The 27,942-nt window shown below is 35.8% G+C and overlaps 1 protein-coding gene across 8 annotated transcripts in view; it reads left to right on the top strand.

Moving 5' to 3' along the window:
• The window catches only part of QKI (QKI, KH domain containing RNA binding), a 166,301-nt gene that overhangs the window by 11,894 nt on the left and 126,465 nt on the right, over positions 1–27,942 (top strand). The window lies entirely within an intron of this gene.

Below are 27,942 nucleotides of genomic sequence, written 5' to 3'. Positions count from 1 at the left end.
TGTACTTTAAAGATCGTTTTTTTTTTTTTTTCCTCTTGGAACCAGAAGGTGCCCCATGAACGAAGGGTGCCCCATCAACATTCACACCATGGTTTTAACCAGTTTTTTGCCTGAATCAGTTTCATTAGAGCTTGCACCATGATGATATTTTAATTCGGCCATTCTTTCTGCAATTACTTGGCATCCTTTGAAAGGTACAGCTTTCTGACACTAACACGGGAATACATTGCTATTTTGGAGTAAGTTTCTAATAGGGCAAGCCGGATATATGCTGCTGCTTATTATTACTTAGTTCTCAAAGTAAAGTGTTGGTTTGCTGGCTGCCTCAAATGGAGACCAATGAATTTTTTCTCTTTTCTAGTCATCATTGTAGACTCACGGATTTCATAGATTCAATGTACTTAAGTCAACTATAATTAATTTTGATGTTAAAATTATTATAGCTTTAGCCATTGATAATTAAACTGGCTTCTGTGTCTGTTGAACTCCTACTTGCTTTCTGGGGCAACGTTATGCCCCAGGCTCCCCTTGTGCCTTGCCTGCTTTACCTGTTCTGGAGCTAGACTTGGCCATTTCTCCAATAGGAATGGTATGAAATACTTGAATTTAGATGTTAAACATGTTCATTGCTCTCAGAATGTGATTACTTCTGACCCATTTTCTATGGACAATATTGATTTTAAAATTCGTTCATTTTTATATTTTCAATTCAATTTTAACATTGTTAATTTTATAGTCATATCTTTTTTTTTTTGCCGACCACAACTAAACTAATGTTGTTCTTGATGGTGACATACTTATTTGTTTTATTCTACGATATTAAGGAAAATACTTTCAAAATTAGTAATATTACTAATAGTAAAACTGTCTTAAAAAATTTTTTAAATTTGTTTTAGACATGTTACCAATAATAGATATAGCCAGTGACCCATTCTTCTGGTTGATGACAATTATTTTCCTTTTTTTGGTGAGGGGGACCCTCATTCTGTGTATACCAAGTTTTAATTTCTACTAAATCTTGTTTTTGACTTTTTGATGCTGTCATTTATTAGCTGTGTTCTTTTGTTGTACTTACTGCTTCTATTAGCTTTTACCTTATGCTCAGCAGAAATGGAAAATACAAATATATTTTAAAGTCAGGTGAGTGTGTGTGTGTGTGTGTGTGTGTGTTATGGCAATGTGATCCAGAAAGATAACGTATAAGGAGATGGTTGTTTATAGTAATGCTTTGTATCTTAAGCACGGAGGGTAGGGAGAAAAGAATATGACAGGCAAGATGTTTTAATTTAGCGAATTCTTCTGAATAGTATCAGTAAAAGAATATAGATAGATCTTTAAAGGTTTTAAAGTCATATGAAGTGGGGGAAACCTTATAGGTAGGACCTTAAAATTGTATTCCTTCGTAGTTGCAAAATCTCTACTGCAAACTTGTTGTCATTAAGAACTTTTAGTAGTAAGGAACTTATGTTCCAGCAGATGGGGATATTAGTACACAAAAGAGAGCACTTAGTGATTAAAATGTGTTGAGAAATAACCCCTTTGCCAGAATACGAAAATGTTCTTTAAATTGTAGGGGAAGAGTTGCTCAGGAATATGACAAATAACAGTTACTGAATGGAATATTTTGATTGGCATGTGAAAAAGTTGTGATAGTTCTTTAAAGAACGTGTCTCTTTAAGAGACTATATGTTGGTATGTTGACCGTAGTAAATGTAACTAGTTTAGGACATGAGATTCATTGCAGCTATTTTCCGAAATAGCTTCTGCCTTTACAGCTCAATTGTTTGAAGGGTTTTTGTTTTGGTGGGTGACTGAGTCACTTACATTGAGAGGTATCCTGTTTGTACATTTTCTGTGTAATTATAACGTCTTTAACCAGGCAGTTTATTTCTGTTTATTGAAATAAATCAGAAGAAAATGTGTCATAGTTTACTATATGTTATATGAAGAGAAAGTTCTTTTGGGGATCATAGTTTTATCATAGTAATAAAAAATTATCAGTAGAAAGATAATCTTATCTCACTTTTTATTATAGTTTATAGCATTACGACATACTTTGTTAGTTTTTTTGGTAGGTAAATACTACATAGATTGCTTTAACATATGCTTTGCAATTGTTGAAGAAATACTGCTCATTTAAGTTCCTTCTTAGATGTGAATCAGATGTGTACTTTAATGTATTCAAGTTATATTTTCCTAGTTCAGCTATATTGAGCTTCTTTTTTTTTTTTTTTTTTTTTTTGCAACTGTCAAGGCAATTTAAAATACTCTTGCCTTCAATGACTTGAAATTGAACTCTGTACAGGAGAGAATTTGTCTTGTTTCTATATAGAGAACCAGGGAGGAAGAGATTGACTTTGCCACCTTTGTAACTGATAATAACTTGCATTTTAGTCCCTGCTCCCTAGCCCCACGTTTTTCCTTTTCTGTTATTCCCAAAATGTAGAGAATTGGAGATCGATCCACACATTTTCAGTTCATCTTTGGTGGTAGCATGATTTGTAACTTCTTTCAGTCCTAGGAGAGGCAGTAGTGAGGGCACAGAGATAGTGTAGTACATTGTCTTTGAACCTTAATGGGAATTACTTCTTTTCAGGGAAATATAGAGACGGCCAGTTTTGTGTGTACATTTTAAGATTGTTTGTTACAGTTGTTAGAGAGTTTATGAGAAGCTTGAATTTCTTTCAGTAATCCTAAAAAACTGTTATAAATGACTTCATATTTATCGTAAGACATATTCCTTATCTCATTGGGAAAAACTAAAATGTATCAGTTAAAAAGTTAAAAGTGCTCAAAATTCACTGATAGCTGCTCTTAATATTTCCTTCTGGTCCCCCCCACCAGTGTTTATGGATGTAGCAAAATTGAAATTATGGATTTTTAAAAAAAAATTACATCATGAGCATTTTTCCTTGCCCTTTGATATTCTTTGCAGATATAATGTTTATAGTAATATATTTCGTGCTGTCGAGGTATGTTATAGTTTACTTAACTAATCTGTTGGACATGCCACTTTGCTTTCAGGAAATGTGTGTAATGATAGCATTAAGTGGCTTCAGAAGTTACTTTTTTAAAAGCCTTAAGTTACAAAGTATTGTAACTGGACATTATGAATACCAAACTCTTATTTTTGCAATGCAGTTAATCTGAAATAAGCATTTTATGTTGCATTACAGTAGACAGTGGTTGTTAGGATGCAACATGTGATTTCGAATAATGTTAGAATTGCGTATTTCATGTATTAGTTTTTAGTGATTTAACATACTTAATTGAAACTTTTCTAGGCTATTTGGTTGTACGCTATTAATATGTGTGGGATGTTATGAGGGGTACACTAAAGCTTCAGATTCTTTTCTTCAAGTTATGTCAGTAGTTGTAAAGAATGGAAAAGTAAAAGTAACAAAAGAAATATAAACATACCAAGAAGACTAAAGACTGGTGCTAAAGAGGGTGCTTTAGGCTGAGGAGGCTATGGAATGTTTCAGTAGAAGAGGTAGAATGTCACCTGGCTCTTGAAGGACAGATAGGATTGAAGTGGAGAACAGGTAAGGGAGTGATCTAGACACAGGGAACGGTGTTCTTGAATGTGGGAACATTCTGAGTAGGGAGGTAAATAATTCTCTGTTAGAGCTTTTTATACCTTTTGTCTTAGCATTTTCCTTTATCTGCCTCCGTATTTCTGTTTTTAGTCCAGGTTTTCTTATCTCTATCCTGTACAGGCATTATATTATAGAGTGATGTATTAATGTGCGAGATTGCTGTGCTTGCTGCTGTCCTTCCCTTCCCTTCATTTTCAGATGTTATTTTTTCTTGACTTTGACTCTCTTGCTTCTTTAGTTTTTTGGACAAGAGGGGTATCTTACTGCCTAACTTTTTATTTTAGCTGTTGTTTATCTGTAGGCTTAATTTGGCTTTTTATTTTTTTGTTTGCCTCGTACATTTGGATTTTACTTAGCTTTTATTATGAAGCCATGTGTTTCAGTTTTTTTCTGCATGTGTAGGTGATTGTATGGTCTTATAAATTGATCCAGGAGCATGGAGGAAGAGGTACATCTGGATTAGTGAGTGTGTGAATTCTTAAGCTGATGGGTCCAAGCTCTAAAGGATGGATTAGTTGCCAGCATATTCTGGTCTAGATAGTATGGCATAGTTTTTACCAGTATGCCTTCTTTTCTCCGTCTTCCCAGTTTGCTTTTTACTCTGATGGCTTGAAAAAGCATAGGTTAGGTTGGAAGTGAGAGAACAAAACCTGCTAATTTAAGTCTGAACAAGGGAGGCTTTAGGTTAATGTTTGAAAAGTGTGTTCCATGGAATACTGGTTTCCTGAGGTAGTCTGAGAAAAGAAGGGTTCTGTAGTCCAGGAAGTTCTGCACACTCCTTTCATGAATTCAGACTGCGTTGCCATGTTAGGTCTCCAGGATTTGCAGTCAAGAAGGTTAACTTGGTTTAACTGAGCATTTTCTGAAATGACTTGGTTTTTCTTTCTTTTCTTCTTGGTATTAGTTTTGAGGATACGTTATGGGAAATTTTAGGGGATTGTTAAAGACCTGTGGATCCTTGGGTCTTATTAATTTAATTCTATTTTGTTGCTTGAAATATCTACCCAGCGTATTTTAAGCTCTTCCTCCAAATAAGAATATAATCAAGCATCTAATGCACAGTCATATCATCAGTAAATTGAGGTTAAACTAAAGACAGAGTCTCTCCTAGGTAGTGTCCATTAGCATTTTCCAGCAGGGCGAATCTAGATTTAGGAGCAGTTCACTGTGTATTTGCCTAAGGTTTTCACTGTCCATGTTTTACACAATATAATTTAAAATCCTTTTTATTTTTTTTTTTTAAAGAGATGGGGTTTCACCCTTTCTAGACTAGAGTACGGTGGTGCTATCATAGCTCACTGCATCCTCTAACTCCTGGGCTCAAGTGACCCTCCTGCCTCAGCCTCCAGAGAGGTAGGATTGCAGGTGTGAGCCACCACACCTGGATAATTAAAACAGTTTTTTTTTGGTAAGAGACAGGGTCTCCTGATATTGCCCAGCCTGGTCTTAAACGTAAGTCCTCAAGTGATCCTCCTGTGTCAGGTGTCAGCCAGTAATTTAAAATGTTTTGTTAGAGTAGTCTCTTTATTTCCCCACTTCCTTATAGATCTGAGTCATTTGCTTTGGAATAATATGATAAAAATGTAAGATAAAGGATTGCTAGACTAATATTTAGACATGTTTGTGTTGATGTTCTGTAAAGGTTGTAGTTTTATAGGCTAGAATAGACTAAATTTTGATTGGTGATTAGTTAAGAAGTGTCTGAAAAGACTTTATGTTGTTCTTTTGTAAATCTTGAGTAAAAGAAAATAACCAAACGGGGTAGTGAGTAGAGAAATGAATCCCTTAAGAGAATGATAGTAATAAACGCAGGTGGAAGTAAGATCAGAGTTAGAAAATCTTAGATTTGTTTTAGGTTATAGGAAAATTGATTTATTTTACACGTTGGTAAAAGGCACAAGAGGCTTCTTTTTCACATTTTACTTTCATCAAAGTGAAACTTTTTTATTTGATTTTTAAATTGGAACACGTTAACTGAATGTCATAGGATATGTCATAGTGACGTTGTTTAGTTACATGGTAACTGCAGATAGGTCTCGAGTTGACCACATTTGAATATTGCATATTACTTTGTGGATATTTAAAGACAGATGGCTTGAAGCCTAAGAAGGGGGAAAGAGTGAAAGTATAGGAGCAAGTGATGGTAATTTAAGAAGATCCTCAAGTAGAAGTCTGATTTTGTGATTTCAGAGTCTCTTTGATTGTTAATGTTACTATTATTAAATAACAGGTACATATATTCTAACAATATAAATATGAACCAGGAAAATAGTATAAGAATGAACCAGGCCGGGCACGGTGGCTCAAGCCTGTAATCCCAGCACTTTGGGAAGCTGAGACGGGCGGATCACAAGGTCAGGAGATCGAGACCATCCTGGCTAACACGGTGAAACCCCGTCTCTACTAAAAAAAATACAAAAAACTAGCCGGGCATGGTGGCGGGTGCCTGTAGTTCCAGCTACTCGGGAGGCTGAGGCAGGAGAATGGCGTAAACCCGGGAGGCGGAGCTTGCGGTGAGCCGAGATCCGGTCACTGCACTCCAGCCTGGGCGACAGAGCGAGACTCTGACTCAAAAAAAAAAAAAAAAAAAGAGTGAACCACAGGCTGGGTGCGGTGGCTCACGCCTGTAATCCCAGCATTTTGGGAGACTGAGGTGGGCGGATCACGAGGTCAGGAGTTTGAGGCCAACCTGGCCAACATAGTGAAACCCCGTCTCTACTAAAAATACAAAAATTAGGTGGCGGGCACCTGTAGTTCAGCTACTGGGGAGGCTGAGGCGGGAGAATCACTTGAACCCGGGAGGTGAAGGTTGCAGTGAGCTGAGACCACGCCATTCCAGTCCAGCCTGGGCAACAGAGTGAGGCTCCATCTCAAAAATAAAGAATGAACCACAAAAGGTAGCATGTCTTGAACTTTTGAAATGCTACCTATAAAGATAAATATTTTGTTATGAACTTAAAATATGTACGTACACATTTATATAACTCAACAATTGAAAGTTTCGTGAAATAATACTTGTCTGTACCACCTATGATGCAGTATAGTATTTTTCTATTCTATTTCATTTTTAAAAAGGTTGGTTGTGATTGATAATGTTGATTTAGTGGCTTGTGTGCTGTGCAGTCTTAGCAAAACTGATGTTGACTCCTGCTGTAATTTAGTTTTCAACAACCTTTTTTTTTTTTTTTAATCCAGCACTTTGCTGGGTGCTAAGGGGATACAGAGATGAATAAGACATAGTCTAGTGCTCAAGGAGCCTCACAATGGTATGGAGAGTGATGAAAATAAGAAGCTGCAATGCTGTAACTGCTCTAACAGAGGCATGCCCAGCCTGAGAATGGAAAGGACCACATCATTTCCTAGCAGGAAGTTGGCAGTTTCTTCTAGGTTCGCAGATTACTGTATATAATCTGATAATCCCTCTTATGATGGGCTTACCTTGTTGGGAAAGTTAGTTTTTTACCTAGATTTTGTAAAAACTAAACAATATCAGGTTTACTTGAAAATAAGATATGTTTGAACTTTTAGCTTACTGGACAAGTTTGTTAAGTATTAATCCTGGCACTTTAGGAGGCTGAGGCGGGCGGATCACGAGGTCAGGAGATAGAGACCATCCTGACTAACACAGTGAAACCCCATCTCTACTAAAAATAAAAAAATTAGCCGGGCGTGGTGGCAGGCACCTGTAGTCCCAGCTACTCGGGAGGTTGAGGCAGGAGAATGGCATGAACCCGGGAGGTGGAGCTTGCAGTGAGCAAAGATCACGCCACTGTACTCCAGCCTGGGCAACAGTGTGAGACTCCATCTCCAATCAGTCAATCAATCAGTCAGTCAATAAAATGTTAATTATATAGGTAATCATTAATAAAATTAAATTTTACAAATGAGTATTATTTTTCTAAATATGTCATAGGAACTAGCTTTAATATTATTGTTGGAGAAGCACTTTTTTCCTGACTTTTTTCCCCCTCAGTATTGCGACTTGTTAAGAAAGGTAAAGTCAGGTAGAAGTTTAATGTAAAAATGTATTTGATAATTTACACAGATGGTAAATTAAACTGTAAAATAAACCATTAACTTTTAAATAATGGAATAAAAGATGGATACTTCATTATCCAACACTTAAAAGTGATTTTTTTTTTTTTTAATTGCAACTTGAGTATATTCTGTACATTGATTTATGCCCCACGGCAAATTCACAATAATACTGAATCTAGAATTTAGTAAATTAGTTGCATATTATCCAAAAAACGTAAAGCATGACATTTCTATAGAATTTAGTTTATGTAAGTTACACAATTGTTACAGGTTTTTCCTGTGAAGGATAGGCTACTACATCAGGTTGAAGAAGCTAATGTCGGAGTGAATGTGGTGGCTGCCTTAGAATGATTTTGCCAGTAGCAGTGAAAAATGTTTTCCTTATAGTTCTTGTGCAGCAGGCCATGGAGTAAAGCACATTTTTATAATAAAGGTGATGAATTTAATCGCAAACTGGCAGCCAAATGGAAATTGCAGACCTTGATACTGGGAGAAAATTGCCTATAAAGCAACTCTTGAGAGAACAGGCTTTAAATTTATCCACCCATTTCGACATTGAAGAGAACATTGGAATCATAGGATATTTTGCTTGGCCTGTTTAGTTCAGATGAATGACACTTGAGTATTCTATTTAAGTGTTAGAGATGGTTTAAAGTTAAATTTTATACATATTAAAGCCTTTAGCACATGCATTTTGTATTTTATAAAGTATTTAAAATTTTGCTGGTTTTTAATATTTTAGTAGATGATATGCCTAATGAAATCCATTTGCCACGTTTCTAGTCACATGCCATGTATTTCATGTTTCTGCTGTGTGTGTGAGGAACTGCATTCTTAAAATGTGGGCTTATAATTAACACACTATTGACAGAATGTTTGTCATATAAATGATCAGTCTTTACTATTTTCTATTGTATTTAAGCCATTTGTATTATAATATTTAAACACAGAATGGTAGAAAATTTCTATTATGGGAAAATCTGGATTTTTGTCATTTCTTACTCCAAGTGACTAATGTTTGTAATTTCTTAGGAATAACCAAACCCTTGATTCAGTACACACTATTTAAAGTGTTTAATCCAGAATTTAGGTGCATTGTAGTGTGTGTTTTGAGATGCCTGTTCTCTCCCACAGTATACATGCTTGTTAGCAGATAGCTGATGTCCAAATTCAGAGAATTATTTGTGGCTGTTGGAAACATTTACCCATCCAAGCAAGGTAAATGTTTAAAATGTAAAAATGCTGATGTAAAATATAAAAATAACATTTCTTATTATACTTATTGAAACTACTTGGGTTTAAAGGGAAAGAAGTGTTACTTCTAGAAGATTATTAGATTTTGCTTCCATACATAACCCTGATTCTTTTGACTGTATTTTTGGGCAACATGGTACATTACGTAAAAAGGGTATAGCTGTGGTAAATCTTTGTTCTCTTTAGGTATAGAATTGTAGAAGTGTTTAGTTTAAAGCAGTATGAAAGCTTAGTATTTTGATGGAGAAAGCAAGAAAAACGTTTTACAAATTCTCTATTCAGGGAACAGCTTATTGAGGTGGTCATGAGACCGAAGGTATGAAAAGGAAGAAGAGGCCAGGTGCGGTGACTGACACCTGTAATCCCAGCACTTTGGGAGGCCGAGGTGGGCAGATCACTTGAGGCCAGGAGTTCAAGACCAGCAAGGCCAACATGGTGAAACTCCATCTCTACTAAAACTACAAAAATTAGCTGGGCATGGTGGTGCGTGCCTGTGGCAGGAGAATCTTTTGAACCTGGGAGGCCGAGGTTGCGGTGAGCCAAGATCATGCCATTGCTTTCCAGCCTGGGCGACAGAGCCAGACTCCATCTCCATTAAAAAAAAAAAAAAAAAAGGAAGAAGAAATAGAAGTGTTCCTTTTCTTGCTAAAGCAAGAACCAGTAAATTGTATCTTTTTCATTGAGAGTAGTTCCATCTAAATTACTTTAAGAGCTAGACTTTTTGGAGAATAATTACATTCGTAGGAGAAGAGCATGTAATGTTGAAGATACATTTGAATGTTTAGCCATCTCTAAATTTGCATCAAAAGGAGAGTTCAAAATAAACCAACTCTTTTATTCCCTTATTGGTGACATAGATACTTGGTCATTTGTTTTATTTGGCTGAAGGAAGCTGTGGCAAGTTGAGAATTCAGAGGTAAAACCTTTGTGAGAGAGACGTAGTTTAATTATTTTAACTCTAATTCTCCTGATCCAGGAAAGCTTTATTTTTATTTTCAGATGAAAACTAAAATTTGTTATAACGTGAAGCTTATTCTATATATTCTATATAAGCTAGAATACATATTTTACTTATACATAATTATATTCTATATAGGCTAGAATAAGCTTCATGTTACACATTATATACATTGTATATGTAAGCTATATATGTATATAATTTAAATGATATAAGTGATGTATGTGTATGTATAGTACTTATATTAAAATTTTACTACTTTTCTAGGGTATTGATTATGAAAGTATAATTAGCTGAATATAATTATTTGTTTATGAGATGATACTAAATTCAGTTCCCATAGATACTGGTGGTGATTTACTTTTCAAAAAGAGTTTTTCTTGTTACATGCTTAAATCCACACCCGAAATGTAGCCATAATTTAGTTCAAGATTGTTTATGCCAGAGTCTGAAAAACACCTGAATTGAGATTTTTGAGTGGTTGTGAATGGATTTTAGAATCATGTGTTGAACAGTTCCGTCACTAAATTAGCCATAGTAATGTTGCTGTTTCACATTGACAGTTTCAGATGTGCTGCTTTTCAGATTTTTGTTTTTGTTTAGATAACTATTTTAGGGTTTGAGTTACAGTTATGCAAGTTTACATTACAGTAATGCAAATATGCATTCTGAATTTATGCCAATATGTATTAGAAGCTAAAACGCCCTCCCCTCCCATTTCTGTTTCCCTCAAATTATTCATTTGAGGTTAAACTAATTTTAAACTCCGGAAAAGTGGTTAAGCCAAAAAAGGTCAGATCCTGGAAGCAAAAGTTCTGACCTTTTAAAAAGAGTGTTGGAAAAGTATTTGACAGTCATTTTCATAAGCTAAATGTACTGTGAGATTTGTGTTTGAGTAGCTTTTAAGGTTTTCTGGATTATGTGGTTGAATTTTGAGGAGGAACTTAGGAAAAATGAGTTGGAAAAGTTAAGCTGTTACATTCTACCTTCCTTTTACTATGTATAGTAAATCTACACGTGAGAAATAATTTGCAAACAGCATTTGTTAGGTGTCTTTTCTAAGTATTTTTTATACCTACAGAGTCTGGGAAAAGACCATTTTCAGATTTCAGATAAATAATTATCAGATCAGTAGATACTATCTTTCAGATCTGTCAGAACACAGTATTTCCAGAATATATAATTTTACATCACCGTCATCATTTATAATGATACTGATGACTAGTACTATTAATATTTTAAAGAGAAAGATATGTATACACACATGCGCACACACAGAGTCATGCGTTGCTTAAAGGCAGTGATAGAGTCTGATAAATGCATCATTATGCTATTTCCTTCTTTTGCGAACATCATAGGGTGTACCTGCATAAATCTAGATGATATAGTCTACTACACACCTCAGCTATATGGTATAGCCTTTTTTGTTCCCAGGCTGCAAACCTGTACAGCATGCTACTGTACTGAACACTGTAGGCAGTTATAACACAATGGTATTTGTGTAAACATAGGAACATTCTAAAGATAGAAAAGGTACAGTAAAAATATGGTATACAAGATGAAAAATGGCATACTTGTATAAAGCACTTACCATAAATGGGGCTTGCAGGACTAGAAGTTGCTCTGGGTGAGTCAGTGAGTGAGTGGTGAGTGAATGTGTGAAAGTCCTAGGATACTACTGTGGATGTAATAAATATTGTATTCTTAGGCTGCATTGAATTTATACAAGATATTTTTCTTCAGTAATAAATTAACCTTAACTTACTATAACTTTATAAACTTTTAAAATTTTTAAACCTTTGACTACAATTACAGCTTAAAACAAAAATACATTATACAACTGTACAAAAATATTTTCTTTATATCCTTATTCTATAAGCTCTTTTCTGTTCTTAAAATTTTCTATTTAATTTTTACTTCTTAGACCTTTCTGTTGAAGACAAACATGCACAGTAACCTAGGCCTACACGGGGTCCAGATGATCAGTTTCATCTTCTTTCACCTCTACAGCTTGGCCCACTGCCAGGTCTTCATGGACAAGGGCCATGTTTGTTACTAGTGTGTCTCCAGCACAGTGTCTGATACCATAGAAAGATAGGAACAGTTGTATTAATAATAGCAGATTCTTGAGCATCTATTATGTGCCAGACACCGACAAATATTTGTTGTTCAAGTGAAAGAATTTATTTTATCAAACTCAGAAGTTTCGCTCTAGAATCATCCTTTTTAACTGCTGACTTCAGGGGGTCCACCTGTCTTGGCTTCCCAAAGTGTTGGGATTACAGGCATGAGCCACCACGCCCTGCTGAATAATCCTTTTTTTTTTTGAAACAGAGTTTCACTCTGTTGCCCAGGCTGTAGTACAGTGACTTGGCTCACTGCAACCTCCGTCTCCAGGGTGCAAGCAATTCTCATGTCTCAGCCTCCTGAGTAGCAGGTATTAGGAGTGTGTGCCACCATGCCCAGGTAATTTGTGTATTTTTGGTAAAGATGGGGTTTTGCCATGTTGACCGGGCTGATCTCAAACTCCTGACCTCAAGTGATCTGCCTGCCTTGGCCTCCCAAAGTGCTGGAATTACAGATGTGAGCTACTGCGCCTGGCCTAGAATAATCTTAGAAGTCCTCATGGATGAGTAAATATGGATGGTGAAAAGCTTAAATGAGAATGTCTTGTCTGATTTTCATTCCACTTTTAATTTGAATATACCATTTCCTTTCCCCCTTCATTGTGTATGTCTCTACTTTTTTGTTCTTTTCTTTATTCATAGTTCTAATTTCTACTCACTGCCCCATCTCTTCCCTTTTCTCTATCTAGCTCTTACCATCTGTCATCACTGTTTTTCCCACTATCATGATCACTCACTCTAGCAGTAACCAAATTTAACTTTGGGGATGGAGCAGTAGTGGTGGAGAGGCCAAATGGTATGAGTAAAATAATACAGCTTTTGGAGTCAGAGCTAGATTTTCATCTTCATGTGGTCTTTGGTGAAAGTACTTAATCCCCAGATCTCTCTTTCCTAACTATGAAATGAAGGTGGAAATACTGCTTACCTGTAAGGGAATCTACCTGATCATACTGTAATAAAATGCTGACTTCCACCACAGAGTTCTTGGAGAGGCTCTTTATGTGGAAAGATGTTAGACTTCATTATTCTGAATTCTGGATTTGTATCTCCTAGCCATATAGACTGAACGACCATAGAATCCAACATAATGCTTTTAATATTGGCATAACTTCCTTAGTTTAAGTTATAGGATGATTATGAGATATAGAAACTCAATAAAAGGTAAAATTATTCTTTGTGTTGTGAAGTATGTTTAGAGGTTTCTTTTAAGAGGTCATATTTTGCTACTCTGCTTCAACTATAGTTTTTGTTCATTTAGTTTGTTAATAGAACTGGGACCATGTGTGTATTTGCACATGACTGTATTCCTAGGGCCTTGGCCAGTGCCTAGTACATAGTAGGTGTAAAATACATAGTTGTTGAATGCATATATGAAAAAATCATTATATTGTATCATTGATAAGACAGTCTTTTTTAAACACAGGTTATACTTTATTCAGGTCAGTTCAATTTTGGTAAGTTTTTCTTTTAGGAAAGTAAAAAGCTTTTATTATATTCTGAACATATTTTTACTAAATATACTTTGAGTACAGAGTTAATCAGGACTGTGCTGGCTGTGAGTATAGGGTTATGATAAAGCTCAGTAGGAGTGGATGATTGCAGTCCTTTTGTGCAATCCTGGCGGGAGCAGCCTTTTCCTTATTGGCTAGGTTTTGTTTCTTAATGTCAAGACTAATCATATATTTAGATATGCCTGTACATTTTATTTTCTCATCTGATATAAGATACACTAGAAGAATGTAGCATTGATGTAATGAACATATGTTATTAGCAAAGTGTTCTAAACTTCACAAGTCCAGAATAAAGAGACCAAGCCATTTGCAGAAGAGCACTGTGCATTTATATTACTTTAAAGGGAAGAGGAGTAAGTTAGCTAGAATTGTCGAGCAGATGCCATATTGGTGCTTGAGTGAAGTTATAAGAAATGTTTTTGTGGCTTTGCATGTTTTTGTGCTAATAGTCCTAGTATTTGTTCAAAAGGTGTTTTTAATCCAGTGATACAGATGTTACATATATAGCAAAGGGCAAAAACAGCCATCTGCCCTCTCAGTCAACAGGCAATTATCAATAAACAAGTACAGTAACGTATTAGGAAATATGAATTGTAGAAATAAATTGAAGGATAAAGGGGATCTGGAGTGTTCCTATGGATTGAGGCAAGTTGCCATTTAAAATAGGAAGATCAAGGTTAGACTCTTTGAAAAATTGGAGCAGAGATCTGACGGAGGTGTTAGTGTGAGCCATACTGCTTTCCGGGGAATAGCTTTCCAAGGCAGGGAAAATGGTAGTGCAAAACCTTGAGGGCAGGACTAGCAATTCCTTGTGTGGACTGTAGCCAGGGACGGAGGTTAGGCTGGTTAAGGAGACTAGGTCAGAAGGGCAAAAGAGGTGAGGACAAGGGAGGGGAGCCTGGGTGGATGCTGTCGGCTATTGTTTATCTTTGTGAGGACCTGGGCTTTTATACCAACTGAGATGGGAAATTATTAGAGCAGTGGGTCTGGGCATCCTTTTAGGGAATCGGTGAAATCAGACTATCTTTGTGATAATAAGATATTATTTGCCATGTTCACCAGCATTTACATATGAATGTACAGTGGAGTTTTCCAGAGACTGCGTGCTGTGTGATATTGCAACAGATTGAATTCAAGAGATAAGAGAATCTAGCTGTCTTTATTAAAACAGACATTTAAAAGATTGCAAAAGTATAAAATTGACTTTTTCAGTAATGTGTTGGAAAATATGTTATTTTCTGTAAAATGTGCATTTCTAGTTAATATGTAATAAGTTTACTCGTATTTTAAAATGAATAAAAATAATTTAAACATTTTTAGTTTTAATTTCTAGTATGGTAAGTTTTATTAGGTATAACTTTCATGAACAAGGATCTCTTTGGACTCCTCCAATTAATTTTTAGAGAGTGGAGTCCTGAAACCAAAAAGTTTGAGCAGAGGAGTGACATTTCACTTGGATTTCAGCAGGCTAACTCCAAAGAATGAAGAATAGACTGACCAAGGTGGTGGTGGAAGCAGGTAGATCAGTTAGGTTAAGATTAGGTAGGAAATGATTGTGATTGGAGCTGTGATGTTAGGGGTTGTGGTGGTGAAGTGAAATTGGGGGTATAGTCTGAAAGTTGAGTACACAGTATTTGCTAGTGGATGGAGTATGAAGTGTGAGAATGGACTTGACATTGTGCCATTGTCCAAGATTAGGAGGAACAAGTTTTTGGGAAGGCCTAGGAGTTTGGTCTTGAATGTGTCAAATAGGTTGAGAAGGGAGTTGGTGATAGGATTTCAGTGTGGTGGGTTGGTCTGGAACGTCAGTGTGGAGGGTTGGTCTGGTTTTTGTTGGATTGTATTAGTAATATATATTTTTTAAATACAGTATTTAGCTTCTATTCTAATCAGTTATACTTTTATAATCTCAACACAGAGGGCTGTGTTCTCCATTGAAAAACTGATTGAATTTGCTTTCCAAGAATGTTATTATATGATAGAATGTACACTCGAAGAGGCAGTAAAAAAGTAGTAAATGTAGATTTGCCAGTAGCATGACATGACTTAGATTTTCTAAATCTTTGTAAAGTAAACCAACTGTGGTTTAATTAAAGGAGATCATATTGCTTACCATATTAAAATACTGTTTTCAATACCAATTACTTTGACATTTGAAGGCACTGTAATATGTTGCTCTTGTTACAGACCAAGATATTTTTGCTGAAGTTTTATTTTTCTTTCTAATTCAATGTCAGTGCTTGCTGTAGAGGTCCTTTTGGAATGTTGTGCATAGTAGATTGTTTCTTAAGCCTTTAAAAAACTCTTCTTTGCCGGGTGTGGTGGCTCACGCCTGTAATCCCAGCATGTTGGGAGGCCAAGGCGGGTGGATTACGAGGTCAGGAGTTCAAGACCAGCCTGGCCAAGATGGTGAAACCCTGTCTCTACTAAAAATACGAAAATTAGTTGGCGTGATGGCGGGTGCCTGTATTCTCAGCTACTTGGGAGACTGAGGCAGATAATTCCTTGAACCCGGGAGGCAGAGGTTACAGTGAGCCAAGATTGTGCCACTGCACTCCAGCCTGGGCGACAGTGCAAGACTTTGTCTCAAAACAACAACAATAGCAACAAGAACTCCTCTTGGCTTTTTCATAGTATGAGAGATTTCTCTTGCAACACCTGTGAATGTCTTTTGACAGGTATTTTCTTTCCTAAAAATGTCATGAAGTGACAGACATGTATTTGCTTTGTTACGGAGTTAAGGTGCTACTAAGGTAAACCTATGCTACATGATTATAAACCTTAGGTTCTTTCTGTATTGAACTTAGGTGAAATTTTGAATACAATCGAAAAGGTTAATTAGAAATCAAATGAATTATTACCTAGGAAAAAGCAATTTACCGCTACCTCCTACACAGACGTAACTCCTTCAGAAGTTTTGGGGCATCTGTTTCTTTTTCACTCTGATTTACCAAATTCCTTTTAAAGCCCTAAGGGATTTGGAGCTTCAGGAGGGCAAAATACATAGGTACAGACCTTTCCCCACTTCTTCAAGAACAAGTGTGGAGGAATCTGATCACGTGAGGATTTGATGCTTTACGAGGATGTAATTTAAAGTAAATTTTGGTGGCCAGTAGTAGTTTAAGACATTTTAGAATATGTAGTTCTGGCAGGAGTAGGATTGACTGGCCTGGAGTTCTCAACCAGTCATTGAGTATATACAGCCCTTGCCTATGGGGGGTCAGTACAGAAGGAGCACAAAATGGACTTCTCTGTAAGAAGACAAGGAGATGTATTTTAGGGCAGATAGAAACCATAAATGTGATGTGGTCTAACGTGCTCATTTTGCAGATGAAGAAAATGAGACCCAGAAGGTTCAGTTCGAAGGCACACAGCTCAGCTAAATCATGCCTGGGAAGCAGGAGTAAAATCCAGGGTGTGTAAACTCAAGGCCAGTGCTTTTACCTTACCACATGTATTAGGAAGATAGGCTTTTTATAGAAAGGTCATTGTTTATGGATTGTAATCTTTCTCTACCTTCTTTAAGGAAGGTTTAAAGTGTGTGTGTTTTCTTTTAAAGCAGTATATTAAAGAAAATCTAATTAAAATTTATAGATAAAATTTCCAAAGCTTTTGCAAGAAAAGTCATCTGTAGTTGAGGTTAAACATTAGATCTTTTATCTGTGGATATTTATTTTGGAGAAGAATAACGAACATATTAAGCACTTACATTTAACATGTATTTTGGATGATTAGTAATGATTGCTTATTTGAAGAAAGCAAATATGTATAATTAAATTTTTAGCATTATTTAAACTGTGGAAGATACTATTTTGAGTGATTTTTTTTCCCTCAGGTTTATCTTTTTTCATGGCTTTCATACTTTGTCACAATTATTTCCCCCCTTCCCTCATTAGAATAAATAACCCCAAAGTCCAAAGCAAGCACTTTTTAATTATTATTATTGTTTTTGCAACAGGGTCCTGCTCTGTCACCCAGGCGAGTGCAGTGGAGTGATCATGGACCACTGCAACCTCTACTTCCTGGGCTCAAGTGATCTTCCCACCTCAGTCTTGAGTAGCTGGGACTACAGGCATACCACCACACCTGGTTAATTTTTGTAGAGATGGAGTTTGCCATGTTGCCCAGGCTCACTGTTTAAATTTTAATTCTTTATTTTGAAATAAATTTAGTGTTACATAATAGTGGAAAAAAATAATATGGATGTTAACAACTCATAAAATCATATAATTACGGGAAGCAGGAAATGAGTATTGATACAGTACTATCATTAATATGCAAATCTTACTCAAATTTTACCTGTTTTCCTACTCATTTGGTTTTTCTGGTCCAGGATTCCACATTGCATTTAGTAGTGATGTCTGTTTCATTTCCTCCAGTCTGTTTCCATTTCACATTCTTTCATGACCTTGACACTTTTGAAGAATGCTAGTTATTTTATAAAAATGTTCTTGAATTTGGGCGTGTTTGGTGTGTTCTCATGATTAGAATGAGGATCATTTTTGGCAAAACAATCACACACAAGTGCTGTTGTGCGCATCTCAGTGGATCGTGCTGTGGGGTATATGTCTTAATACTGGTGATATTAACTTTGATTAGTTGGTTAAGGTGATGTCTGTCAGATTTCTCCACTATAGTTTCTCCTTTTTCCTTAGTCATTAGTGAATGCCTTCAAGGGGAGATACTCAAACTGTATAGCTATCCTTTCATATTTTTGCTCACTAATTTAGCATTCATTGAATGGTTTTTGTCTGCATTGATTGTTACTAATTAAAATTCTTTAAGGAAGATCTGTCCCCTTTCCCCGTTGTATTTATTTATTCAGTTATTTATATCTTTTCTTATGGGTTGTAATTATTATCACTATGTAAGTAAACACTTTTAAGAAAAGTTCCTGAAAAGTTAATACATTGAGATAATTCAAAATTCAGAGACTTGTAAGAGTACATTTTCTTCTATCCCTGTTATCTTGGGTACCCATTTCCATTGCTGAGAGTTTATTTTTATTCTTTCAGAAATATGAAAAGGATTGGGCAAAGAGTTGTTAATAATAATTCCTAGATTCTCAGGTATTTCTTTTTACCTGGATTCTGATGATATTGAACCAGCTTACTGTTGCATCTTCTTCTGATATTCATTAAAATGTTTCTTAACTAGTTCGCCATTAGATTTAAATTTACATTTTAATACAGTGACTATTATATGTAGATGGAGACTGGCTTCCCCTGAGTATTCTAAGAAACAACATGACCAGAAGACAACATTTTCTATTAAATAAATAATAGTTAAATATTAACGTGTAAAGCTAAACAGGTTTAAAAGTAAACTCTTTTTTGGTAAGTTGAAACAAAAGTCAATTTAAATGAGAAAGGCTGCCTATCCAATTAAGTAACTGGGTTTTCAAAAGTGAATGAAGGACCTCCCCACCAAGTCCCACACTCTGTTCTGTTCTTTTCAGTGACCTATTTTACTTTCTCTGTCTACCGGCAGTATCCATTTATTCATTCAGGATGTCACTTTAGGAACCTAGACCCGGAGTTCATCCACAGAACTGTGTTCTGTTAAAATGGAGTGAAAGAAAGGGCTGAAAAGACTTTTTTTCACTCACTATTAAAACAGTGAACATACTGGTCTACACTTATTATAGTACAGCCAGCAATACATCAAAAGGTGGCTTGTTCCATTTTATTTCCATTCTCTAATTACCATTTCTTAAAATGAATTTTAAGAGTTTCTTATGCCGGGAAATCCTCTATGAAACTCTAAGTAAAGTGGGTTAGACTAGCTGTGACTTGGTCCAATTTCTTTTATTTTTTTAATTTACCTTTTCTTTATTTTTATTGATATATATTTTACATCTTTATGAGGTACATGTGATTTTTTTCCTACATACATAGAGCGTGTAATGATTAAGTCAGAGTATTTGAGGTCTCCATCACATTGAGTATTTATTATATTCAGTGTGTTGGGGATAATTGAAGTTCTCTCTTCTAGCTACTTTGAAATATACAATGTATTAGTTAACTATAGTCACTCTAATCTGCTGTTGAGCAGTAGAAGTCATACCTTTATCTAATTATATGTTTGTACCTATTAACGTTCTTCTCTTCATCTCTTCTCCCACTCATCCATCCTTCCCAGCCTCTGGTATCTATAATTCTACTCTGCCTTTATGAGCTAACTTTTTTAGCTCCCATGTATGAGTGAGAACATAACGATATTTGTAAATCTTTAATCACTGAGCATTAATTGTTTTTTCTTTTTATTTTGGGAGGACAGTAAAAAGGGTATTGTAATATATCCTCCTTCAGATTCTGGTGAAGACTAGTTGAGTCATGTAAAAAAGAACTAGATCACTTTATTTTTAGAGTTGGGAGGCAATGAATTATAACGTCTTTATTATGCTGTTTTTATATAGGCAATCCCATGCTTGCAGTGTTTTGACATAAGCTTTCTGCTTTCTACTCTCCTAATAGGTGATTATTGTAAGAAAAATTTGTATGATAACATGAAAGCTAAATAGTCCTTGTAAATTCATCTCCCAGAGATAATTACTGTTAATAGTTGTATCTTTTTCGACTTTGTTGTGTTTACCAAAAAAATGTATACTTAAGTATAAATTTGATCGGTATGATAGAGGTTCTTTTCTATAACCCCTGGAACGTGTGCAACTTACTGTTAGGTACTTCTGTAATACAGAACTGCTGCTGAGAACAATCAGGGAAATCGAATTAACATTGTTACAAGGTTTTTGCTGTTTCGAATTTTTGCATGTGAAATGTATTGACAATTTTGGACCATTGTTAATTTTGGTAATACAAAGAGGAATTATGATTAATTTAATTTTGTAGTTTTTGGTTTTGGACTTAGAATTGTGAAGTACAGAGTACAATTTAACCCCTGGAATAAGGTTCCAGCTAGAGAATTAGTGATAGCTTGGTTTTTTTTGGCTTTTTTTTCTTGCCAGTTTGAAAGCAGTTGCTTTGAAATTAAATCGGATTTATTTGGTTGTTAGAGTAAGCAAAACATATTTCACTTAATAGTACATACTCTAGGCCTGGCGCAGTGGCTCATGCCTGCAATCCCAGCACTTTGTGAGGTCGAGGCGGGTGGATCACCTGAGGTCAGGAGTTCGAGACCAGCCTGGCCGACATGGTGAAACCCTATGTCTACTAAAAAAAAAAAAAAATTAGCTGGCCGTGGTGGTGGGCACCTGTAATCCCAGCTACTCGGGAGGCTGAGGCAGGAGAATTGCTTGAACCCAGGAGGCGGAGGTTGCGGTGAGCTGAGATTGTGCCATTGCACTCTAGCCTTGGTGAAAAGAGTGCAACTTCTTCTCATAAATAAATAAGTAATACATACTCTAGTAACTTGCTTTTTAATCTAGTTGCTCTCTGTACCTTGTGAATTTGGCCTCTTTTTTTTTTTTCTTCTTCTTCTTTTTTTTCTTTTTTTTTTTTTTTTTGAGACGGAGTGTCGCTCTGTCGCCCAGGCTGGAGTGCAGTGGCTGGATCTCAGCTCACTGCAAGCTCCGCCTCCCAGGTTTACACCATTCTCCTGCCTCAACCTCCCGAGTAGCTGGGACTACAGGCACCCGCCACCATGCCCGGCTAGTTTTTTGTATTTTTTAGTAGAGACGGGGTTTCACCGTGTTAGCCAGGATGGTCTCAATCTCCTGAGCTCATGATCCGCCCATCTCGGCCTCCCAAAGTGCTGGGATTACAGGGTTGAGCCACCGCGCCCGGCCGAATTTGGCCTCTTAAAAAGAGCACAGTGTCCCAGCTGCTTGGGAGGCTGGGGCAGGAGAATGGCGTAAACCCAGGAGGCGGAGCTTGCAGTGAGCTGAGACCCGGCCACTGCACTCCAGCCTGGGCGGCAGAGCGAGACTCCGTCTCAAAAAAAAAAAAAAAAGAGCACAGTGAAGGTAAATTCCATGGGTTCTTGGCTCAAAAATAACTTTAAAACTTTCTCTGTATTTAGTCAACCCTTAATTAAAGTTTGTTTCTTTTTACAGAAGAGATCGTTGTTAACCCTAAATACATGAGGTTACATAACAGCCACCTCTTTATGAAGTGGCAGTTGTTCTTCAGTTTTAAATAGATTGCTAATATTATTGTTTTAAGATTTAATGAGTATTATATAAATAAAAACAAGTATTTGTTATTAAGACCTAAAATAACTAAATCCTACTTTGCTCTTTGTGTTAGTGTGCTACTTTAATGTCTAGCAAGAGGTAGGGATTGCAGACAGTGTGGAAATACTGGAGCCTATTTAAGCTTCAGATGAAAGCAGTCATTTTAAGCTACCTCATAAAATTTATGTATATCAAATTATGTATGGGTTTATATATAGTTGTCATTTTGCTGACAACTAAGATTTTCCATAAGTTAATGGAAAATGTTAAATTTGAAAAGCACATTTATGGTCAAACGACATAGTAACCTTTTCATTGCTTTATTAGCTCCTGTTCTAGTACAGTGATAAGGCAAATTTTGTTGATGGATTCAAATGTAATGTACAAAGAAACAGCGGATAGATAACCAGTGAAAAAATATATGTGTCTATAACATCAGCATTGCAGGCTGAGCAACTGAATCAGCTACCACAACACTAAGTGTAAGATACATTTTATGTGAGTTTTTCTTCAGTGTTTTAAAACCGTTTTTTTTTTTTTTTTTTTTTTTTTACAAATCCTGAAAGTAATTCTTTGATGCATTTTGGTTTTGAATTTTACTTTTCATTAATATTTTGTTGCTTATGATTGAGTTAGTAAATATTTTTCATGTTTCATTTCCTAATTTTCATTTTCTTAGTTTAAATTTGCTGAAAAATTTATAAACCAGATAGTAACGTAGAGCTGTATTTGATTCTTTGGCTTTCCAACGTTGCAGTATTGATTTTACGCACAGCCTTAGCTATGTATTTATATATTTCGGGAAATGACTGCTAAATGCTATAAGATTTCTCATGCCATATTTTTTTATTCTCTTAACAGTTTTTCCTGTTGTCCTTAATTCCAGTGTTCTAGTTTTTCAGAGTGATTGATCTGTTAGTTAAATCCAATAATTCATATATATATATATATTTTTGTTTGTTTTGTTTTTGAGACGGAGTGTCACTCTGTCACCCAGACTGTAGTGCGGTGGCACGTTCTCAGCTCACTGCAGCCTCTGCCTCCCGAGTTTAAGCAATTCTCCTTCCTCAGCCTCCTGAGTAGCTGGGATGACAGGTGTCTGCCATCACACTTGGCTGATTTTTGTATTTTTAGTAGAGATGGGGTTTCGCCATGTTGGCCAGGCTGGTCTTGAACTCCTGACTTCAAGTGATCTGCCCACCTCGGCCTCCCAAATTGCTGGGATTACAGGGGTGACCCACCACGCCCGGCCCAGTAATTCAGATATTGAAAGGATGTGTAGAAAAGTGGCAGAGTGCATGTACAATAATTTGGATGCAATAAAAGAGTAGTGGTGATGGAAAAGCCAAAGACAAACGTGAGCTGAGGCTGTTGAAACATAAGAATGACTTTAAAACCTTTTAGTGAAATCCATAGTTGGGTGAATTAAGGGGAAAGAAAAAGGAGTAAAGGTCACATGAAATAGAACTGTGCAGTGACGTTGGAGCAGAATTGACTGACAGTTGAACCTTAGTTTAGAAAAGAAAAAAATCAAGATAATTAAAGTAGAGAAATGTGACGAGACAGTAAGTAGTAACACGTTTTCAGGCCTACACAATAGTTTTCAGCATAGTGAAATTTGAAAAAAAATAAAAATAAAAAAGTAAATTCAAAAGATTGTAGAAAATGGAAGGAGCCTAAGTGCTGTAAAGGCAAGTACTCCCAAAACTTGAAAAGTGTATATTCTAAACTTGATGGCATAACCTGTAGATTCCTAAACAGATGATTTCCTATTTAAACTGGTGGCTCTACAAGGAGGTTCTGGTCCCTTTGTAGCTTCGGATTTCATCAAGTAGTTGATGAAAAAAAGTTATTTTTGAGCTAAGAACAACCCATGGAATTTAACTTCACTGTGCTCTTTTTAAGAGGCCAAATTCACAAGGTACAGAGAGCAACTAGATTAAAAAGCAAGTTACTAGAGTGTGTATTATTTATTTATTTATTTATTTTTGAGACGACATTTCACTCTTCACCAAGGTATGCCTGTATTTTGGGATCTGGGCCAAAGAAATGTGTGCTCTATAAAGTTGCAGTTAGTTGGATTCTTGACTCGGAGACTATTCATGCTTAAAGAATATCAGCTGATAGATTAGTGTCAGTCTGCTGAAGGGGTATGTGTTGCAGAAAATATCCAGGAAAAAAAACGAAATCTTCTATTGGTGTCTAAACAAACAGGTGTAGAATTATGGAATCCTAGAGACTTGTCTTAACACCATCAGCAAAAATGTCAGCAAAGATATTCTTAAGCATCATCAACTCTTAAACAGTGATTATGGACAGGGCAGGATTTGGGACTAGAAGTTGATAACCTCAGTTGCCTTACCCATTGATCATTATGGAATGTTGTGTACAATGTAGGGTTTTACATATTAAAAGGGACCTAGACAAATCAGAGTGCATCTAAACAAGTGGGCGGGTGTAAAACCATGTGGTTGGTTTAGGGAAGAGGACACTTAGATATTTTAGAATTTTTCAAATGTTTGGGGGGCTGCTGAGTGGTGGCCATTGGTAGAAATTTTAGGAGAGCAGATTTTGGTTTATTAAAACAAATTTTAATATTTAAGATCTTTAGAGATGTCTAAAAGTTTCTCTTGATATTGGGGATATTTAGATAGAAAATACATGCCTGGGGTTCACGTTGGGAGAGTTTTTATACTATGTGTGATTAAGCAAACGGTTCCGAACGTTTAGTTCTCTGAACAACTGCTGCGGGTTGATGAAGGTAGCGCGGTGGTGGTGGGGCATTTGAGTGTCATAATGTTTGATACAGCAAAATAGTGTGTACAACATATTAGTTAAGAAGAATTCCTATGTTTCATGAGAACACCTGTGAAGCTATTACTTACAAAAGGACTAATGCATTTCCCAAACCCATACTTGTTGCATGTTTCTATAGTAGTTTGGCTATAATTGTATCCTCCTGCTAGGATAACATTCCCAGAAGCTCTGATTGCCAGGACTTACAAATGGAAAGCTTTAAAGACAAAACTTTTAAAAACAGGATTATGGAGAAAAAGAATAAATGGGGCTCTTGCATACTAAGATTGGAAACCAATGGATTCAGTTTATTTGTTGAGTAAAGTATATGAAGCACAGGCACAGAGAGGTTGTAAGAAAGAGACTTGTCTAAAATCACAGTTACTGTTAGAACTGGAATCAGAACTTGTTCTGACTCGAGTGTTCTGAGTCACACACCAGAAAGTGCTGATGATTTTCTACTTTTTTTTTTTTTCCTGTTTATAAAGGTAGTACATAGTTGGCCAAACTCAACAGTGAATAAGATTATAAAGCCCTTGAGGACCGGAACTATGTCTTGGTCACCTTTTTATTCCCATCATTACTATCTTGTACGTTAATTTGTGCTGTGTTATGAAATTGAGTGATACATCTTAGAGACTGAAAAAAAGGGTGGCAGAAAGACTTCTTATCAGTCTTCCTTATTAGAGTAAGTTCTTTGGGAGCTGGAACCATGACTTGTTTAACTTGAATGCTGCAGAAACCCAGCTGTTTCTTCCCTTTGTTTACCTCCACCAGGTATATATTGAGGGCCAGCTGTGTTCCAGGCACCTGGGGACACGCTGGGTAATAGAATCTCATAGAACTTTGTGTTATTAATCAGAGGGTCACATAGGTATTTATAAAAGTATAACTTAAGTGGTAGATGAGTTGTATTCTCTAACCAGATAGATGCTTATATATGAGGACTGTTGGTTTTATGCATTTTTTATTTATTTATTTATTTATTTATTTATTTATTTATTTTTAGACAGTTTTTTGCTCTTGTTGCCCAGGCTGGAATGCAGTGGCACCATCTCGGCTCACTGAAACCTCTACCTACTGAGTACAAGTGATTCTCCTGCCTCAGCCTCCCAAGTAGCTGGGATTACAGGCATCCGCCACTACACCCAGCTAATTTTTATATTTTTGGTAGAGACGGGGTATCACTATCTTGGCTAGGCAGGTCTTGAACTCTTCACCTCAAGTGATCTGTCTGCCTCGGCCTCCCAAAGTGCTGGGATTACAGGCGTGGGCCACCGCACCTGGCACATTTATATATTTTTTAATCTAGTCATCTTATGTGAATTTTTTGATAACTTGCAATAGATTTTTTTTTTTTAAGTTTGATAAATTTGTTTACCTGGAAAGTCACTGTTCTTCCCTAGATTTATTATATTACTATAGTTACTTATAATAGTAGAGTCTACAATATTGAACTATTCTTGCACTCAGGGTATAAATTCTACTATGTCTTAGTGCATTTTTATTTTTCTATTTATTTCAGATGTTTGCATCTATATTTTTAGGCAAATTTTATCTATAGTTTTCTTTCCTGCTGTTGTTCTCAGGCTTTGATATTGGTGTGCTGCTAACTATATTGTAAGAATAGGTAGCTTCTGAAAAAGATATTTAAATGATAATTATACGCAAAGTGCTTTTTTAGTCCAGAGACCTGGCTAAAGGATATATGTGTGATTTTAATTAGATTAAATTTTTCTAATGCCCCTTGGTTAATTACTTGCTGTAATTATGGAAATTATGTAAATGAGCATTTGTGTTTAAATTATTATTTGGTTGTTGAAAACTTGAGAATTGCTGTCATATGCTAATTTAAGATAAACACCAATTTGGTACTGGACATTATTAGGAAACATTTAATTATAAAGCTAGAAGTATAAAAAGAACCTTAGGAAATAATAAAATTCTGCCCATATCGTGTAGTCAAATCCAAGGTAATCTCTTGATTTTTGTTGATTTTAGTTGCTGTTCAGAGAAAAGCATTTGGTAAGCTTTAACAAGCAAATTGTTATTTAAGAGATAAAATTTGTTATAAAATGAATATTGGTATCACTCAAGCAGAAAATGTTTTACAGTGCCTTTTTTAATTGATTAAGATTTTATAACTGAGTAAGAATAGCTTTGATCCTGCCTTTTTGCTGTGTTGGATTTTATTTAACCAAAACTGATTTAAATAACTAGTTAGAAAAATTAAAGAGTGCCTTCATATTTGATAGTTCCTAAGGAACTGTCAATAGATTGAACTTCCCCATGTTTGGAAAGCATACAAAATACATTTAAAAAAATAAAAGACATTTTATTTTTAAATACTAATGGATGCAAGCCTTTCTCCCAAGGAGGACACAGTCTATAGGATAGAGAGACATTACATATGCATCTGGCTAACCTTAATAATGACAACCCTTATTAGGCAGTATGTTCCAGTAGACAGGAGCCTGTCTTCTGGTGCGTACTAGAAGCTTCGTAATTTTTGAAAGGATCCGTTTTCTTTATAGTACTCGACTCATTAAAATAGAATTCTCCTACTTAAAAAAAATGTGTATGTATATCCAAGAACAGTAATACAGGTTTTTAAAAACAGGTCATTGATTTTAAGTATCACTACTTCCTTTTTTTATATTTAACATTTCAATTATTAACCCAGTGTAGTTTGATCTGTTACCATCTTTTTCCCTTGAAACTTCTCTGATCACCAGTGGCTTAGTAGTCAAATCCAAGGTACCATCTTTTGCTGTTTATCTTACATTCTTTTGTAGTATTTGATACCGTTGATCACCCTGTCCTTGAATCTGTCGTTTCTTAGCTTCTATAACACCCCTCTTCTCTAGTTCTTCTTCCTACCTCCATTTCTTCTTGGTTTGGATCTTCTTTTCCTTACCTTTCCTTTTTCTCAAGTGCATTCCGTCCTTCTTTCTCCCATTACTTGCTCTAAGATGTCTCTTCTGATAGCTTTAACCATTAAATTTGTATATGAAACTCAGACTTCTGCTGAACTTGCAGTCTGTTGTCTTTTGAACATCTCTGTTTGGATATTCTAAAGATATCTAAAAATAATCGAAGTGGTCCCATTTAAATGTCCTTCAGACACATTAGTTCTGAAGTACAAAAGAGGCTTTGGTATTAGTTTTGTCTGACAGGCATTCTTATAGTTATTTACTGAAGCTATCATTTGGAATGACTGGCCTCCTTTAGATTTGGAAAAATTAGATAAACTAACAAGTCCATATTATACCGGTTAGGAAGGAGCTTGGGCTTTGAAGTTAATTTAATAAGATATGTTATTTGATTGGTATAAAAATTGGTTTGTGGTAGAAATTAATTAAGGCTGTAGTCCTGTTAAACATGGGCTTAATCCAGAGAATGACAGAATAGGCCAGGAGCTCTTTATTTGAGTTTTAACGCTTTATCAATGAAACCTCCCCTGCCCTCTCTTTTTTCCCCTGGACTAGCAAGAATATTTTTTTTGTCTAACACATTTAAAATTTTT

The sequence above is a fragment of the Trachypithecus francoisi genome, unplaced genomic scaffold (assembly GCF_009764315.1).
Source record: "Trachypithecus francoisi isolate TF-2019V2 unplaced genomic scaffold, Tfra_2.0 Lachesis_group15, whole genome shotgun sequence".
Taxonomy (NCBI): Eukaryota; Metazoa; Chordata; class Mammalia; order Primates; family Cercopithecidae; genus Trachypithecus; species Trachypithecus francoisi.
This window is presented reverse-complemented; position numbering and strand designations above follow the sequence as displayed.